The sequence below is a fragment of the Arachis stenosperma genome, chromosome 5 (assembly GCF_014773155.1).
Source record: "Arachis stenosperma cultivar V10309 chromosome 5, arast.V10309.gnm1.PFL2, whole genome shotgun sequence".
Lineage (NCBI taxonomy): Eukaryota > Viridiplantae > Streptophyta > Magnoliopsida > Fabales > Fabaceae > Arachis > Arachis stenosperma.
The window spans coordinates 105,953,888-105,970,795 of record NC_080381.1 but is presented as its reverse complement, the minus strand read 5'-3'; the positions used below and the strand labels follow the sequence as shown (position 1 = coordinate 105,970,795).

Below are 16,908 nucleotides of genomic sequence, written 5' to 3'. Positions count from 1 at the left end.
TGTCTAACTAAGCCAATCACTCAATCATTATTGTTTGATCCATCAATCCTCGTGGGATCGACCCTCATTCACTTGAGATACTACTTGGTACGACTCGGTGCACTTGTCGGTTAGTTTGTGGATTGTAAATTCCGCTCTAGTCACCAAAGAGCTGGGTGGATAATAGCATCATGATGTATGCCCTCGCATACCTCCTAACTGTCTCCTCATCTGCGTCCTAGGGAAGGTGATTGGTGCATGAAACTGGCTCCGCACGTTTCGCACAGATAGACCGGCAAGTATACCGGGTCGTCCAAGTAATACCTCAGGTGAGTGAGGGTCGATCCCACGGAGATTCTCTGTTTGAGCAAGCAATGGTTACCTTACAGATCTTAGTTAGGCATATACAAATTATAGTTTGTCACGAAAAACATATAAATTAGATAAATAAATAAAATGTTACTAGATAGGTGTGAAATCTATGGTATGAGAACGGTTGACGCTTCGGAGATGCTTCTTCCTTTTGGATCACCTATTCTCACCATCTACTCCAACTTCTGATTGATTCATTCCATGGCAGGCTGTATATGATTAACGCCAGGTCAGCGATCATCCAATCTTAACGGGGGTTAAGCTCTAGCAGTCCATTCCCTTGGTGATCCTACTCAAATCACCACAGACAAGGTTGGATCTTTTGAATCAGAGAATACTACTTCTTTGGATTCTAGCCTATACCACAAAGGCCCTAATCGCCCCATACCTCGGCTAAACTGATATCTCGAGAAGTCCCCAATGAAGCCGTGGATTAGCCATCTAAGAGATGTATAATCAAGCTTGTGGTTCAATACTATCCCGTCAAGGACTCACAAGAACCTATGTAGAATAAGGATGATTGTCACGGTTCATTCGATTCATAAGGTTGAAGAACAAAGATACATCCTAGAATAGAATCAAGCATAGATTGAAGAAGAATAGTAATATTATTAATTCATAAGAATCAGCAGAGCTCCTAACCTTAAACTTAGGAGGTTAGTGACTCATACTGTACAAAGAAACAATGAAGAATGTGTAGAGTGGAGAAGAGCTCCTAACAAGGGTCAACTCTTGTCTATATATACTAATCTAATGATTAAGGATTACAGAAAATAAGATAGACTAGTCTTGTAGTGCAAAAATCCACTTTCTAGACCCACTTCGTGAGTGTTTGGGCTGAGTTTGGGGTGTCTCCACGAGCTAATACCCCTTAGGGGTGTTGAACGCTGGCTTGGGACTCCCTTTTGGGCGTTGGATGCTAGCTGCTCCCTTTTGGGCGTCCAACACCAAGAATAGGAAAGGTGGCTAGCGTTGAATGCCAGTTTTGAACCTTTATATCCAGAGTAAAGTATGGACTATTATATATTTTTGGAAAGCACTAGATGTTAGATTTTCATAGCTTTTGAGAGCGCACCATTTGGACTTCTATAGCTCCAGAAAATCTCCTTCGAGTGCACAGAGGTCAGATCCTGACAGCATCTGCAGTCCTTTCTCTGTCTCTGAATCAGACTTGTGCTCAAACTCCTCAATTTTAGCTAGAAAATACCTGAAATCACAATAAAATACAAACTCAAAGTAGAATCCAAAAATGTAAATTTTTCACTAAATCCTATGAAAATATAATAAACTTAAACAAAACATAGTGAAAACTATTTAAAAATGATGCCAAAAAGCATATAAAATATCCACTAATCAGAACACCAAACTTAAATTGTTGCTTGTCCTTAAGCAACTAAATCAAAGTAGGATTGAAAAGAAGAGAAAGATACAATAAATCTCAGAGTTTCAATGAAGCTCAGTTTCAATTAGATGAGCAGGACTTAGAAGGTTTTTGCTTCTGAATAGTTTTGGCATCTCACTTTCCATTGAAGCTCAGAATGATTGGCATCTTTAGGAACTTAGAATCCAGATGATATTATGGACTCTCCTAGTTTAGTTCTTTTTTATTCTTGAACACAGCTTCTTTAGAGTCTTGTCTGTGACCCTAAGCGCTTTGTTTTCCAGTATTACCACCGGATACATAAACGCCACAGACACTTAACTGGGTAAACCCTTCCGAACTATGATTCAGCTTTGCTAGAATCCCCAGCCAGTGGTGTCCAGAGTTCTTAAGCACACTTTTTTCTTTGGATCATGATTTTAACTGCTCAGTCTCAAATTTTTCACTTAACACCTTCACACCACAAGCATATAGTTAGGGAAGCAGCTCATTTGAACTGTTTAGGCCCAGATTGTGTTTCTTTCAGGCCCTCCTAACTAGTGATGATCAAAGCCTTGGATCCTTGCTCTTGCCTTTTGGTTTAAAGAGCTATTGGCTTTTTCTGTTTCTTTCTTTTTTAGCTTGCTTTTTTTTACATATACACATTTTTTCTTTCTTTTATTGCTTTTTGCTGCTTTTTCAAGAATCAATTTTTTGGATCTTTCGAATTATCAATAATACTTCACTTTTTATCATCATTCTTTCAAGAGCCAACATTCTTTACTCCAATACCAAATATGCACTGTTTATTCATACATTCAGAAAGAAAAAGAAATGCCACCACATTAAATAATTGAACTATTCTTAATATATAACTCGAAATTCATACATCTTACTTTTCTTTTTCAATTAAAATTTTTCTTTTAAGCAAGGTGAGAGATGCATGGAATATTTAGCTTTAAGACATAGATAAAGATGATCATGCACTAGAAACAGACAATAAGATAAAATACATAGAAAACAGAAAAATAACATAGGCAACAGGGGATTAAGGGAACAAATCCACCTTAGTGATGGCGGCTACTACTCCTTCTGGAGGATCCAATGGAGTGCTTGATTTCTTCTATGTCACGCCCCTGCCTCTTTTGTCCTTCCCTCACAACTCTTTGATCTTCCATCATGGCCCTTTGATATTTGATGAGCGGATAATTTATATGCTTTTTGGCATTGTTTTTAGTATGTTTTTAGTATATTTTAGCTAGTTTTTATTATATTTTTATTAGTTTTTATTTAAAATTCACTTTTCTGGACTTTACTATGAGTTTGTATGTTTTTCTGTGATTTCAGGTATTTTCTGGCTGAAATTGAGGGACCTGATCAAAAATCTGATTCATAGGCTGAAAAGGACTGCAGATGCTGTTGGATTCTGACCTCCCTGCACTCGAAGTGAATTTTCTGGAGCTACAGAAGCTCAATTGGCGTGTTCTCAATTGTGTTGGAAATTAGACATTCTGGGCTTTCCAGCAATATATAATAGTACATACTTTATCCGAGATTTGATGGCCCAAACCGGCGTTCCAAATCAGCTCAAGAATTCCCAACGTTTAACGCCGGAACTGGCACAAAAGCTGGAGTTAAACGCCCAAACTGGCACAAAAGCTGGCGTTTAACTCCAAGAAAAGTCTCTACACATGAAAGCTTCAATGCTCAGCCCAAGCACACACCAAGTGGACCCTGAAGTGGATTTTTACGTCATTTACTCATTTTTGTAAAACCTAAGCTACTAGTTCTCTATAAATATGACCTTTTGCTATTGTATTTTTATCTTTGATCAGTCCTATGCTGTCTTAGATCATATCTTGGTTCTTCTGGTTCCCTCTCTGGGGCCGAAGCCAATGGTCACCATTATCACTTATGTATTTTCAACGGTGGAGTTTCTACACACCACAGATTAAGGTGTGGAGCTCTGCTGTACCTCGAGTATTAATGCAATTACTACTATTTTCCATTCAATTCAGCTTATTCTTGTTCTAAGATATTCATTCGCACCCAAGAACTTGATGAATGTGATGATTATGTGACTCTCATCATCATTCTCACTTATGAACGCGTGCCTGACAACCACCTCGTTCTACATGCAAACAAGGCTTGAATGTATATCTCTTGGATTCCTTAATCAGAATCTTCGTGGTATAAGCTAGAATCCATTGGCGGCCATTCTTAAGGATCCAGAAGGTCTAAACCTTGTCTGTGGTATTCTGAGTAGGATTCAGGGATTGAATGACTGTGACGAGCTTCAAACTCGCGATTGTGGGGCGTTAGTGACAGACGCAAAAGAGTCACTGGATTCTATTCCGACATGATCGAGAATCGACAGATGAATAGACGTGCTGTGACAGAGCGCGTTGAACATTTTCACTGAGAGGACGGGACTGTAGCCATTGACAACGGTGATGCCCAACATACAGCTTGCCATGGAAAGGAGTAAGAAGAATTGGATGAAGATAGTAGGAAAGTAGAGAGACGGAAAGGACAAAGCATCTCCATACGCTTATCTGAAATTCTCACCAATGAATTACATAAGTATCTCTATCTTTATTTTATGTTTTATTCATCTTTTAATCATTAATCCTCCATAACCATTTGAATCCGCCTGACTGAGATTTACAAGATGACCATAGCTTGCTTCATACCAACAATCTCCGTGTGATCGACCCTTACTCGCGTAAGGTTTATTACTTGGACGACCCAGTGCACTTGCTGGTTAGTTGTGCGAAGTTGTGATAAAGAGTTGAGATTGCAATTGAGTGTACCATGTTGATGGCGCCATTGATGATCACAATTTCGTGCACCAAGTTTTTGGCACCGTTGCCGGAGATTGTTCGAGTTTGGACAACTGACGGTTCATCTTGTTGCTTAGATTAGGTAATTTTATTTTATTTTGTTCTTCAGAGTTCTTAAGAATGAATTCTAGAGTTTCAGATGATGTTTTCATCATCACCAAAGCTGATTGATTCTCATCAATTTAGCTCTTGAATGTAATGTCCTGCTGAAGCTTGGCTTGCCATGTCTAATCTTTTTAGACTAAAGCTTTAGACTAACATTGCATGATTCTTGGAATTCTCATTAGGAATTTTGAAATCCTTATTTTTCTTTTCCCAATAATTTTCGAAAAATCCAAAAAAATGTTATAAAATCATAAAAATAAAAAATATTTCATGTTTCTTGTTTGAGTTTACTGTCTAATTTTAAGTTTGGTGTCAATTGCATGTTTCTGTTCTTCTTGCATTTTTTGAATTCATTCATGTGTCTTCATTAATCTTCAAGTTGTTCTTGATGATTTCCTTGCTCTGATCTTTAAATTCTCTTGTCTTGAGTGTTTTGTTGTTTCTCATATGCATTCTCAATTTGTTAGTGTCAATAGTATACAAACTTCTAAGTTTGGTGTCTTGCATGCATTGTTTATTTGATTTTAGCTGCATTTTGATTATTCCTCATCATTAAAAATTCAAAAAAAAATTATTTGTGTCTTTTCAAGTCAATAATACAGAGAATTGAAGATTCAGAACATGCAGCAGAGGAATTACACAGAAAAAGCTGGGCGTTCAAAACGCCCAGTGAGGAAGGAAAACTGGCATTTAAACGCCAGCCAGGTAGGCGTTTAACGCCCAAAAGGGTAGCATTTTGGCGTTAAACGCCAGAATGGATACCATTCTTGGCGTTTAACGCCAGGATGGCACAAGAGGGAAGATTTTGTTTTTAATTCAAATTTTTTTTAGTTTTCATAATTTTTCAAAATCAAATCTTCTTCAAATCATATCTTTTCAATCATATATTTTCAAAATCAATTTCTTTCCATTTTTCAAAAATACTTGCTAACAATTAATGATTTGATTCAAACATTTCAAGTATGTTGCCTTTTCTGTTGAGAAAGGTTTAATGTCTGAATCATATCTTTTAAATTTCTTGTTAGCCAAGTCATTAATTTTAAAAATCAAATCCTTTTAAATTGTTTTTCAATCATATCTTTTTAATCACATCTTTTTCAAAAAAGTTTTCAATCATATCTTTTTGATTTCTACTTTCAAAAATCTTTTTCAAAAATCACTTAATTTCTTTCACACTCTTAGTTTTCGAAAATCATCAATCAATTTTCAAAATTCTTTTAAAATCTTTTACTTTAATTTGGAAAATTCTTCCCCTCTTCTCACATCCTTCTACTTATGGACTAACACTCCTCCTCAATGCACAATTCGAACTCTATCCCTCTTGATAAGTTCGAATTCTTCTACCTCCTCCTTCTATTCTTCTTTTCCTCTGACGTCTCAAGGAATCTTTATACTGTGACATAGAGGATTCCATATTTTCTTGTTCTCTTCTCTTTCATATGAGCAGGAGCAAAGACAAAAGTATTCTTGTTGAGGCTGACCCTGAACCTGAAAGGACCTTGAAGCGAAAGCTAAGAGAAGCTAAAGCACTACTCTCTTTAGAGGACCTAACAGAAATCTTCAAACAAGAAAAAGACATGGCAGCCGAAAACAACAACAATGCCAACAATGCAAGGAAGGTGCTGGATGACTTTACTGCACCTATTCCCGACTTCTATGGGAGAAGAATCTCTATCCCTGCCATTAGAGCAAACAACTTTGAGCTTAAGCCTCAATTAGTTTCTCTAATGCAACAGAATTGCAAGTTCCATGTACTTCCATTGGAAGATCCTCATTAGTTTTTAGCTGAATTCTTGTAAATCTGTGACACTGTCAAGACTAATGGGGTTGACCCGGAGGTCTACAGACTTATGCTATTCCCTTTTGCTGTAAGAGACAGAGCTAGGATATGGTTGGACTCACAACCTAAAGAAAGCCTGAACTCTTGGGAAAAGCTAGTCAATGCCTTCTTAGCAAAGTTCTTTCCACCTCAAAAATTGAGTAAGCTTATAGTGGAAGTCCAAACCTTCAAACAGAAGGAAGGTGAATCCCTCTATGAAGCTTGGGAAAGATACAAATAATTGATCAAAAAGTGTCCTTCTGACATGCTTTCTGAATGGAGCATCATAGGTATCTTCTATGATGGTCTGTCTGAACTTTCCAAGATGTCATTGGACAGCTCTGCTGGAGGATCTCTTCATCTGAAGAAGACGCCTGCAGAAGCTCAAGAACTCATTGAAATGATTGCAAATAACCAATTCATGTACACTTCTGAAAGGAATCTTGTGAACAATGAGACGAATCAGAAGAAAGGAGTTCTTGAGATTGATACTCTGAATGCCATACTGGCTTAGAACAAAATATTGACTCAGCAAGTCAATATGATTTCTCAAAGTCTGCCTGGAATGTAAGCTGCACCAGGCAGTACTAAGGACGCTTCATCTGAAGAAGAAGCTTATGATCCTGAGAACCCATCAATAGAAGAGGTGAATTACATGGGAGAACCCTATGGAAACACCTATAATCCTTCATGGAGAAATCATCCAAATCTCTCATGGAAGGATCAATAGAGACCTCAACAAGGTTTCAACAACAATAATGGTGGAAGAAACAGGTTTAGCAATGGCAAGCCTTTTCCATCATCTTCTCAGCAACAGACAGAGAATTCTAAGCAGAGCCACTCTGACTTAGCAACCATGGTCTCTGATCTAATCAAAACTACTCAAAGTTTCATGACTAAAACAAGGACCTCCATTTGAAACTTGGAGGCACAAGTGGGTCAGTTGAGTAAGAAAGTTACTGAACTCCCTCCTAGTACTCTTCCAAGCAATACAGAAGAGAATCCAAAAGGAGAGTGTAAGGCCATCAACATGGCCAAATTTGGAGAGGAGAAAGAGGCAATGATTGCCACTGAGGAAGACCTCAATGGACGTTCACTGGCCTCCAATGAGTTCCCTAATGAGGAACCATGGGAATCTGAGGCTCACACTGAGACCATAGAGATTCCATTGTATTTACTTCTGCCATTCATGAGCTCTAATGAGTATTCTTCCTCTGAAGAGGACGAAGATGTCACTGAAGAGCAAGTTTCTAATTACCTTGGAGCAATCATGAAGCTAAATGACAACTTATTTGGTAATGAGACTTGGGAGGATGAACCCCCTTTGCTCACCAAAGAACTGAATGACTTGACTAGGCAGAGTTTACCTGAAAAGAGACAGGACCCTAGGAAGTTCTCAATACCTTGTACATTAGGCACCATAACCTTCGAGAAGGCTTTGTGTGACCTAGGGTCAAGCATAAACCTCATGCCTTTCTCTGTAATTGAGAAGCTATGGATCTTTGAGGTACAAGCTGCAAGAATCTCACTAGAGATGGCAGACAATTCAAGAAAACAAGCTTATGGACTTGTAGAGGATGTTCTGGTAAAGGTTGAAGACCACTACATCCCTGCTGATTTCATTATCCTAGAGACTGGGAAGTGTATGGATGAATCCATCATCCTTGGCAGATCCTTCCTAGCCACAGCAAAGGCTGTGATTGATGTTGACAAAGGAGAATTGATCATTCAAGTGAATGAAGAATCCTTTGTGTTTAAGGCTCAATGATATCCCTCTATAACCATGGAGAGGAAGCATGAAGAGCTTCTCTCAAAACAGAGTCAAACAGAGCCCCCACAGTCAAACTCTAAGTGAGGTGTTGGGAGGCCACAACCAAATTCTAAGTTTGGTGTTGAACCCCCACATTCAAACTCTAAGTTTGGTGTTGGGAGGTTCCAACATTGCTCTGAGTATCTTTGAGGCTCCATGAGAGCCCACTGTCAAGCTACTGACATTAAAGAAGCACTTGTTGGGAGGTAACCCAATGTTATATTTATTTATTTTCCATTGTTATTTTATGTTTTCTATAGGTTGATGATCATGTGAAGTCACAAAAACAACTGAAAAAGAAAAAACAGAATGAAAAAACAGAATAAAAAATAGCACACCCTGGAGGAAAAACTTGCTGGCGTTTAAACGCCAGTAAGGGCAGCAAATGGGCGTTTAACGCCCAGTCTGGCACCATTCTGGGCGTTTAACGCCAGAAAGGGGCACCAGACTGGCGTTTAACGCCAAAAAGGGGCACCAGACTAGCGTTTAACGCCAGAAAAGGGTAGCAGCCCGGCGTTTAACGACAGGATTGGCAGAAAGGGCGTTTTACACGTCACTTGGTGCAGGGATGAGCTATCCTTGACACCTCAGGATCTGTGGACCCCACAGGATCCCCACCTATCCCACTACTCTCTCTCTTCTTCACCCATTCACCAATCACCTCAATACCTCTTCCCCAAAAAAACCCCTCACCTATCAAATCCCACCATTCTTTTCACCACTCACATCTATCCTTCATAAAACCCCACCTCCCCCACCATCCAAATTCAAACCACTTTCCCTCCCAAACCCACCCATAATGGCCGAACCCTACCCCTCTCTCCACCCTTATATAAACCCTTCTTCACTCCTTCATTTTCACACAACCTAAACACTACTTCTCCCCCTTGGCCGAACCACAAAGCCCCCTCCATCTCCTCCATTTTCTTCTTCTTCTACTCTTTTCTTTCTTCTTTTGCTCGAGGACGAGCAAACCTTCTAAGTTTGGTATGGTAAAAGCGTTGCTTTTTGTTTTTTCATAATCATTTATGGCACCTAAGGCCGGAGAAACCTCTAGAAAGAGGAAAGGGAAGGCAAAAGCTTCCACCTCCGAGTCCTGAGAGATGGAAAGATTCATTTCAAGGGTGCATCAAGACCACTTCTATGAAGTTGTGGCCAAGAAGAAGGTGATCCCCGGGGTCCCTTTCAAACTCAAAAAGAGTGAATATCCAGAGATCCAACATGAGATCTGAAGAAGAGGTTGGGAAATTCTTACCAACCCCATTCAACAAGTCGGAATCTTAATGGTTCAAGAGTTCTATGCCAATGCATGGATCACCAAGAACCATGATCAAAGTGTGAACTCGGACCCAAAGAATTGGCTTACAATGGTTCAGGGGAAATGCTTAGATTTTAGTCCGGAAAATGTAAGGTTGGCATTCAACTTGCCCATGATGCAAGGAGATGAACACCCCTACACTAGAAGGGTCAACTTTGATCAAAGGTTGGACCAAGTCCTCATAGACATTTGTGAAGAGGGCACTCAATGGAAGAGAGATTAAAGAGGGAAGCCGGTTCAACTAAGAAGGCATGACCTCAAGCCCATCACCAAGAAAAGAGTGGAGCAAATAAGAGAACCTCATCAAGAGCATGAGGAAATTCCTCATCATGAAATCCCTGAGATGCCTCAAGGAATGCACTTTCCTCCATAAAACTATTGGGAGCAAATCAACACCTCTCTAGGAGAATTGAGTTCCAACATGGGACAACTAAGGGTGGAGCACCAAGAACATTCCATCCTCCTCCATGAAATTAGATAAGATCAAAGAATCATGAGAGAGGAGCAACAAAGGCAAGGAAGAGACAATGAGGAGCTCAAGCACTCCATAAGATCTTCAAGAGGAAGAACAAGCCGCCATCACTAAGGTGGACCCGTTCTTTAATTTCCTTATTCTTTATTTTCTGTTTTTCGAATTATTATGCTTAATGTTTTATTTATGTTTGTGTCTCATGATCATTAGTGTCTTAGTGTCTATGCCTTAAAGTTATGAATGTCCTATGAATCCATCACCTTTCTTAAATGAAAAATGTTCTTAATTGAAAAAGAGAAGAATTGCATAAATTTCGAATTTTATAACAGATTAATTATTTTGATGTGGTGGCAATACTTTTGATTTCTGAATGTATGCTTGAACAGTGCATATGTCTTTTGAATTTGTTGTTCATGAATGTTAAATTTGTTGGCTCTTGAAAGAATGATGAAAAAGGAGACATGTTACTGAGGATCTGAAAAATCATAAGAATGATTCTTGAAGCAAGAAAAAGCAGTGAATTCAAAAAAAAAAAAGAGAAGAAAAAGAGCAAGCAGAAAAAGCCAATAGCCCTTTAAACCAAAAGGCAAGGATAATAAAAAGGATCCAAGGCTTTGAGCATCAGTGGATAGGAGGGCCTACAGGAATAACATCCTGGCCTAAGTGGCTAAACCAAGCTGTCCCTAACCATGTGCTTGTGGCGTGAAGGTGTCAAGTGAAAACTTGTGACTGAGCGGTTAAAGTCGTGATCCAAAACAAAAAGAGTGTGCTTAAGAACCCTGGACACCTCTAATTGGGGACTCTAGCAAAGCTGAGTCACAGTTTGAAAAGGTTCACCCAGTTATGTGTCTGTGGCATGGATGTATCCGGTGGTAATACTGGAAAACAGAGTGCTTTGGGCCACGGCCAAAACTCATAAAGTAGCTATGTTCAAGAATCATCATACTTAACTAGGAGAATCAATAACACTATCCGGATTTTGAGTTCCTATAGAAGTCAATCATTCTAAACTTCAAAGGATAAAGTGAGATGCCAAAATTGTTCAGAGGCAAAAAGCTAAAAGCCCCGCTCATCTAATTAATACTGATCTTCATAGATGTTTTTGGAATTCATTGTATATTCTCTTCTTTTTATCCTATTTGATTTTCAGTTGCTTGGGGACAAGCAACAATTTAAGTTTGGTGTTGTGATGAGCGGATAATTTATACACTTTTTGGCATTGTTTTTAGTATGTTTTGAGTATGTTTTAGCTAGTTTTTATTATATTTTTATTAGTTTTTATTTAAAATTCACTTTTCTGGACTTTACTATGAGTTTGTGTATTTTTCTGTGATTTCAGGTATTTTCTGGCTGAAATTGAGGGACCTGAGTAAAAATATGATTCAGAGGCTGAAAAGGACTACAGATGCTGTTGGATTCTGACCTCCCTGCACTCGAAGTGGATTTTCTGGAGCTACATAAGCCCAATAGGCACGCTCTCAATTGCATTAGAAAGAAGACATCCTGGGATTTCTAGAAATATATAATAGTCCACACTTTGCCCGAGATTTGATGGCCCAAACCGGCGTTCCAAATCAGCTCAAGAATTCCCGGCGTTTAACGCTGGAACTGGCACAAAAGCTAGAGTTAAACGCCCAAACTAGCACAAAAGCTGGCGTTTAACTCCAAGAAAAGTCTCTACACATGAAAACTTCAATGCTTAGCCCAAGCACACACCAAGTGGGCCCGAAAGTGGATTTTTACGTCATTTACTCATTTTTGTAAAACCTAAGCTACTAGTTCTCTATAAATAGGACCTTTTGCTATTGTATTTTTATCTTTGATCAATCCTATGCTGTCTTAGATCATATCTTGGTTCTTCTGGTTCCCTCTCTGGGGCCGAAGCCAATGATCACCATTATCACTTATGTATTTTCAACGGTGGAGTTTCTACACACCACAGATTAAGGTGTGGAGCTCTGCTGTACCTCGAGTATTAATGCAATTACTACTATTTTCCATTCAATTCAGCTTATTCTTGTTCTAAGATATTCATTCGCACCCAAGAACTTGATGAATGTGATGATTATGTGACGCTCATCATCACTCTCACTTATGAACACGTGCCTGACAACCACCTCCGTTCTACATGCAAACAAGGCTTGAATGTATATCTCTTGGATTCCTTAATCAGAATCTTCGTGGTATAAGCTAGAATCCATTGGTTGCCATTCTTGAGAATCCGGAAGGTCTAAACCTTGTCTGTGGTATTCTGAGTAGGATTCAGGGATTGAATGACTGTGACGAGCTTCAAACTCGCGATTGTGGGGTGATGCAAGGGCATTTTGGCCAGTTTCACTGACCTTTTCTTTACTGTTTTTAGGGTAGTTTCATGCATTTCCTTAGGAAATAAGCTAGTTTTGGGTAGATATTCACTTACACCTTGATTCAAGCATACATTGTGCATTTTACATGATTTCATGGGGATTTTGCATGAATTTAGTGACAAATTGTATGTTGCATTACCCATGACTTGGACTAGAACTTTGATGCACTCTATTGCTTGATTTTAAGACCAAAGGAAGCAAGGAGGAACCACTTAGCAATCACGTTAATCTAATTAACGTGGCCACTAACGTGGAATGGGAGGTAACCTGCAAAGTTAATGAGAAAAGTGATTGCCAATAACACTCTCGAAGCCATCATTGCCCACGTTAAGAGTCACGTTAACTACGTTAACGTGAGCTCTAACGTGAAGAAAGGATTTTGAGCCAACGTTAGTGACACTTAACATTATCACTAACGTTGGCCAATGATCATAAGTGGCCACGTTAGAGTCCACGTTAACTTGGTTAACGTGGCCTCTAACGTCAACAAGGGGAAGGAAGCCAACGTTAGTGACATTCAACATTGTCACTAACGTTGGCCTAAGGTGCAATGTACCACGTTAACTTGGTTAACGTGGGAGCTAACGTGAGAGGCAAGAATGGTCGACAACGTTAGTGACATCCAACATTGTCACTAATGTTGGAAGCAACCACAAAACCCCAAGGAGCCACGTTAACTTCTACGTTAACTTAGTTAATGTGGAAGCTAACGGCAATGAGTGAAAGATGAGCCAACGTTAGTGACACTCAACATTGTCACTAACGTTGGAAATGGTTTGCAAAGCCACGTTAGAAGCCACATTAACCTAGTTAACGTGGACTCTAACGTGAATAGGGGCATATTGGAACGTTAGTGACAATGTTGAGTGTCACTAACGTTCTCGAAGATTGGCATGCCTATGTTAAAAGAGCCACGTTAACTAAGTTAACGTGGACTCTAACGTGGGAAAGGGGGAGGCTCTCAACGTTATTGGGAAAGTTGAGTCCCAATAACGTGTGCGAAGGACAAAGAGGCAACGTTAGTGGCAACGTTTGTGCCACTAACGTTGAAGTTAACGTGGCCTTTACTTGGGTAAGAAACGTTAGTGAAAAAGTTGAATGACACTAACGTTTTCGAACCCATTTTCTCACTGAATGTTAACACCTCTAACGTCCTGAGCTAAAGTCTCTGCCCACTTCACACTTTCTTTCTGCAAGTAAAACCAAGCCCAAATGAAGAAAAGAACTGCTTCAAACTCAAGATCCAAAGGCCCAAGACTTGAAGAACCAACTAGAAGCTGAGAAGAGTAGTATATATAGGAGTAGCTTTGAATTATTAGAGAGTTAGGGAGGTTGAAAGGAGAGCACTACTCTCTGTATTTTACTCTGCTTTTCTAGTTCCATGATGTATTCTCCATCTTTGTTTTCATTTTCTAGAGCTATGAACAACTAAACCCCTTTCATTGGGTTAGGGAGCTCTGTTGTAATTTGATGGATCAATACTAGTTTTCATTATTCTTCTTCTATCTTTTCTCTTGATTTTACTTGAAAGCTTTCGATCTTCATCCCATTGGGTAGTTATTTTGGAAAAGGAGCTATTCAAACTTGGATCTCTTCTGAGCCTTGAAAGAGGAATGAAGAGATCAAGCTAGAAATGCTTTCTCATGCTGGACCAAATTAGGTTTGGATGGATATGTGACTATAATCCTCTCAATACTTGATTTGGGAAATGCATGTAGTATAATCAGTGACTACACTTCATCTCTTCTCATGAGCAATTGACCAAGGAATTGGCTATTGATCAAGATTTGAGAGATTGAATTACAAGAAATTTTAATTCAATCAATTAAGATTGCCAAGGAGATCAATGATTGCATTGATTGAGGAAGAGATGAAAATGAACTTGATCCGGAGAATTGCAACATCTCCTGCACCCAATGAATTCCCCAATTCTGATCTCACCCATTCTCTTTAATTTCTGCGTTTACTTTCATGAGCAAACACCCCATTCCCATTTATAATTCTGCAATTTATTTTCAGTCATTTACTTCCAGTTCATCAATTCTAGCATTTACTTTTCTGTCATTTACATTCCCGCCGTTTTATTTTCTGCAGCTCTCAACCCAAATTCTGAATTCGCTCAACTAGAGCATTCTTCTAATTAAAGTTGCTTGATCAATCAATCCCTGTGGGATTCGACCTCACTCTATTGTGAGTTTTTACTTGACGACAAATTCGGTACACTTGCCGAAGGAAATCTGTTGCAAGACAATTTCCACCTGCATCAAGTTTATGGCGCCGTTGCCGGGGATTGATTGTGCATCAACAATGATTAAAATAGAAGATCACTAGATTGAGCAATTTTTGTTTTGTTGATTTAATTTTCTGCTTGAGTAATTTACTTTCTGTCTTAGTTAACTTCTCCCCTTCCCCCTCTACTCTTTCGTTTTCCTTGTTATTTACAATTCAGTTTACTAACCCACTAACTGTTTGATATATTGCATCACTCACAACTAATAGTAATTCTGACAACAATACTATCTGCACATATTGTTACTTGTTTGTACTTGTTGATTGTATGACAGGGAGAAGAAGCGGGGCTTCAACTTCTTTCGATTCTGAACCAGAGAGGACCTTCCTTAGATTAAGGAGGGAAGCAAGAGGGAAACGTGCAATCGGTGCTGAAGAGGAGGAGGAATACTTTGAGCTAAACATGGAAGGCAACATAGAAAACCAACATGAAGAAGAGGCTAATAACCATGGGGGAGGAGGTAGAGCAAATAATGTTGCGGAGGATAGAAGAGTGTTAAGCTCTTATATCAATCCCAACCCAGGCAACTGTGGGAGCAGCATTCAGAAGCCCACCATACATGCCAACAATTTCGAGCTAAAACCTCAGCTCATCACTCTTGTGCAGAATAATTGCTCATTTGGAGGAGGTGCTCAAGAAGATCCGAATCAACACTTGACCATCTTCTTGAGGATTTGTGACACAGTGAAGTCTAATGGAGTCCACCAGGATGTCTATAGGCTGCTCTTGTTCCCATTTTCTCTCAGGGACAAGGCATTCAAATGGCTTGAATTTTTCCCAAAAGAAAGCCTGACAAATTGGGACGAGGTAGTGAATAAGTTTTTGGCAAGGTTTTACCCCCCTCAAAGGATCAATAGGCTGAGAACCGAAGTACAGACGTTCAGACAGCAAGATGGGGAGACACTTTATGAAGCTTGGGAAAGGTTCAAAGACCTAACGAGGAGATGCCCACCAGAGATGTTCAATGAGTGGGTCCAACTGCACATCTTCTATGACGGCTTGTCATATGAATCAAAGAAGGCAGTAGATCATTCCTCTGGAAGATCCTTGAACAAGAAGAAGACCACTGAAGAAGCCATAGATGTCATTGAAACTGTAGCTGAGAATGACTACTTCTATGCTTTCGAAAGAGGGAACACTAAGGGAGTAATAGAGCTAAACAATGTAGATGCTCTGCTGGCTCAGAACAAGCTCATTACCAAGCAGTTAGCTGACCTCACCAAGAAGATGGAAAGGAACTACGTGGCAGCAATCACCACCTCATCAACAACCCAAGAAGAAGTTGAAGAAGAGGACCTTGAGCAAGCCAACTACATTGGGAATTCACCTAGACAGAACCATGATCTATACTCCAAGACATACAACTCTGGATAGAGGAACCACCCAAACTTTGGGTGGGGGAATCAGCAAGAGCAAAGCCAAGACCAGAGACGTTACAACTTCAACAACAATTAAGCTCATCAACAATTCACACAGAGGACATATCAACACCCCCACAACAACACCTCTCATCCTTCCACCTCTAATCCCAATTTACCATCAATTGATGACAGACTCTCTAAGCTTGAAACTTTACTTGAAGGAATATGCCAAGAGATTCAAGAAGACAAGGTGTTCAAAGAAGAGGTGCGAGCCAACATTAAGAACCAATGAGAGACCATCAAGAAGCTGGAATTCCAAGTGGGATGCTTAGCGGAGAAGATTCCCAAACCTACTGATGGCTTCCCAAGTGACACGGAGAAAAACCCAAGAGGAGAGGCAAAGAAAGTAAGATGGGAAGATTGCAAAATGGTCACTACAAGTGATCAAGAGGATGAAGACGAGCAAAGCAACCTCTCCCAACAGCCTGAAAACAACTCAACAGAGGAGGAGGATAGAGATCACCAAAAACCAGAAATCTCACAACAAGAGTTGCTGAAGCTCTATACACCATTTCCCCAACTGCTCAATGGTGCTGTGGGGAAGAGAATATACTCAAGGTTCCTAGACTTGTTTGCATCTCTGCATGTGAACATACCATTCATCAAGGCCATACAACAAATGCCTGCATTCATCAAGTACATGAAGGAACTTCTTTCCAGGAAAAGCTCACTCAAAGGAAGCCAAACTATAGTGTTAAACAAGGAATGTAGTGCCCTTATTCAACCTGAATTGCCTGCAAAAAGAAGAGACCC

General features: G+C 39.6%; 1 non-coding gene across 1 annotated transcript; it reads right to left on the bottom strand.

Moving 5' to 3' along the window:
- Positions 1-6,641: 6,641 nt before the first annotated feature.
- LOC130983469 (small nucleolar RNA R71) lies at positions 6,642-6,749 on the bottom strand. The gene has a single exon (XR_009087456.1). It is a non-coding gene; the product is annotated as a small nucleolar RNA R71 (small nucleolar RNA).
- Positions 6,750-16,908: the final 10,159 nt, after the last annotated feature.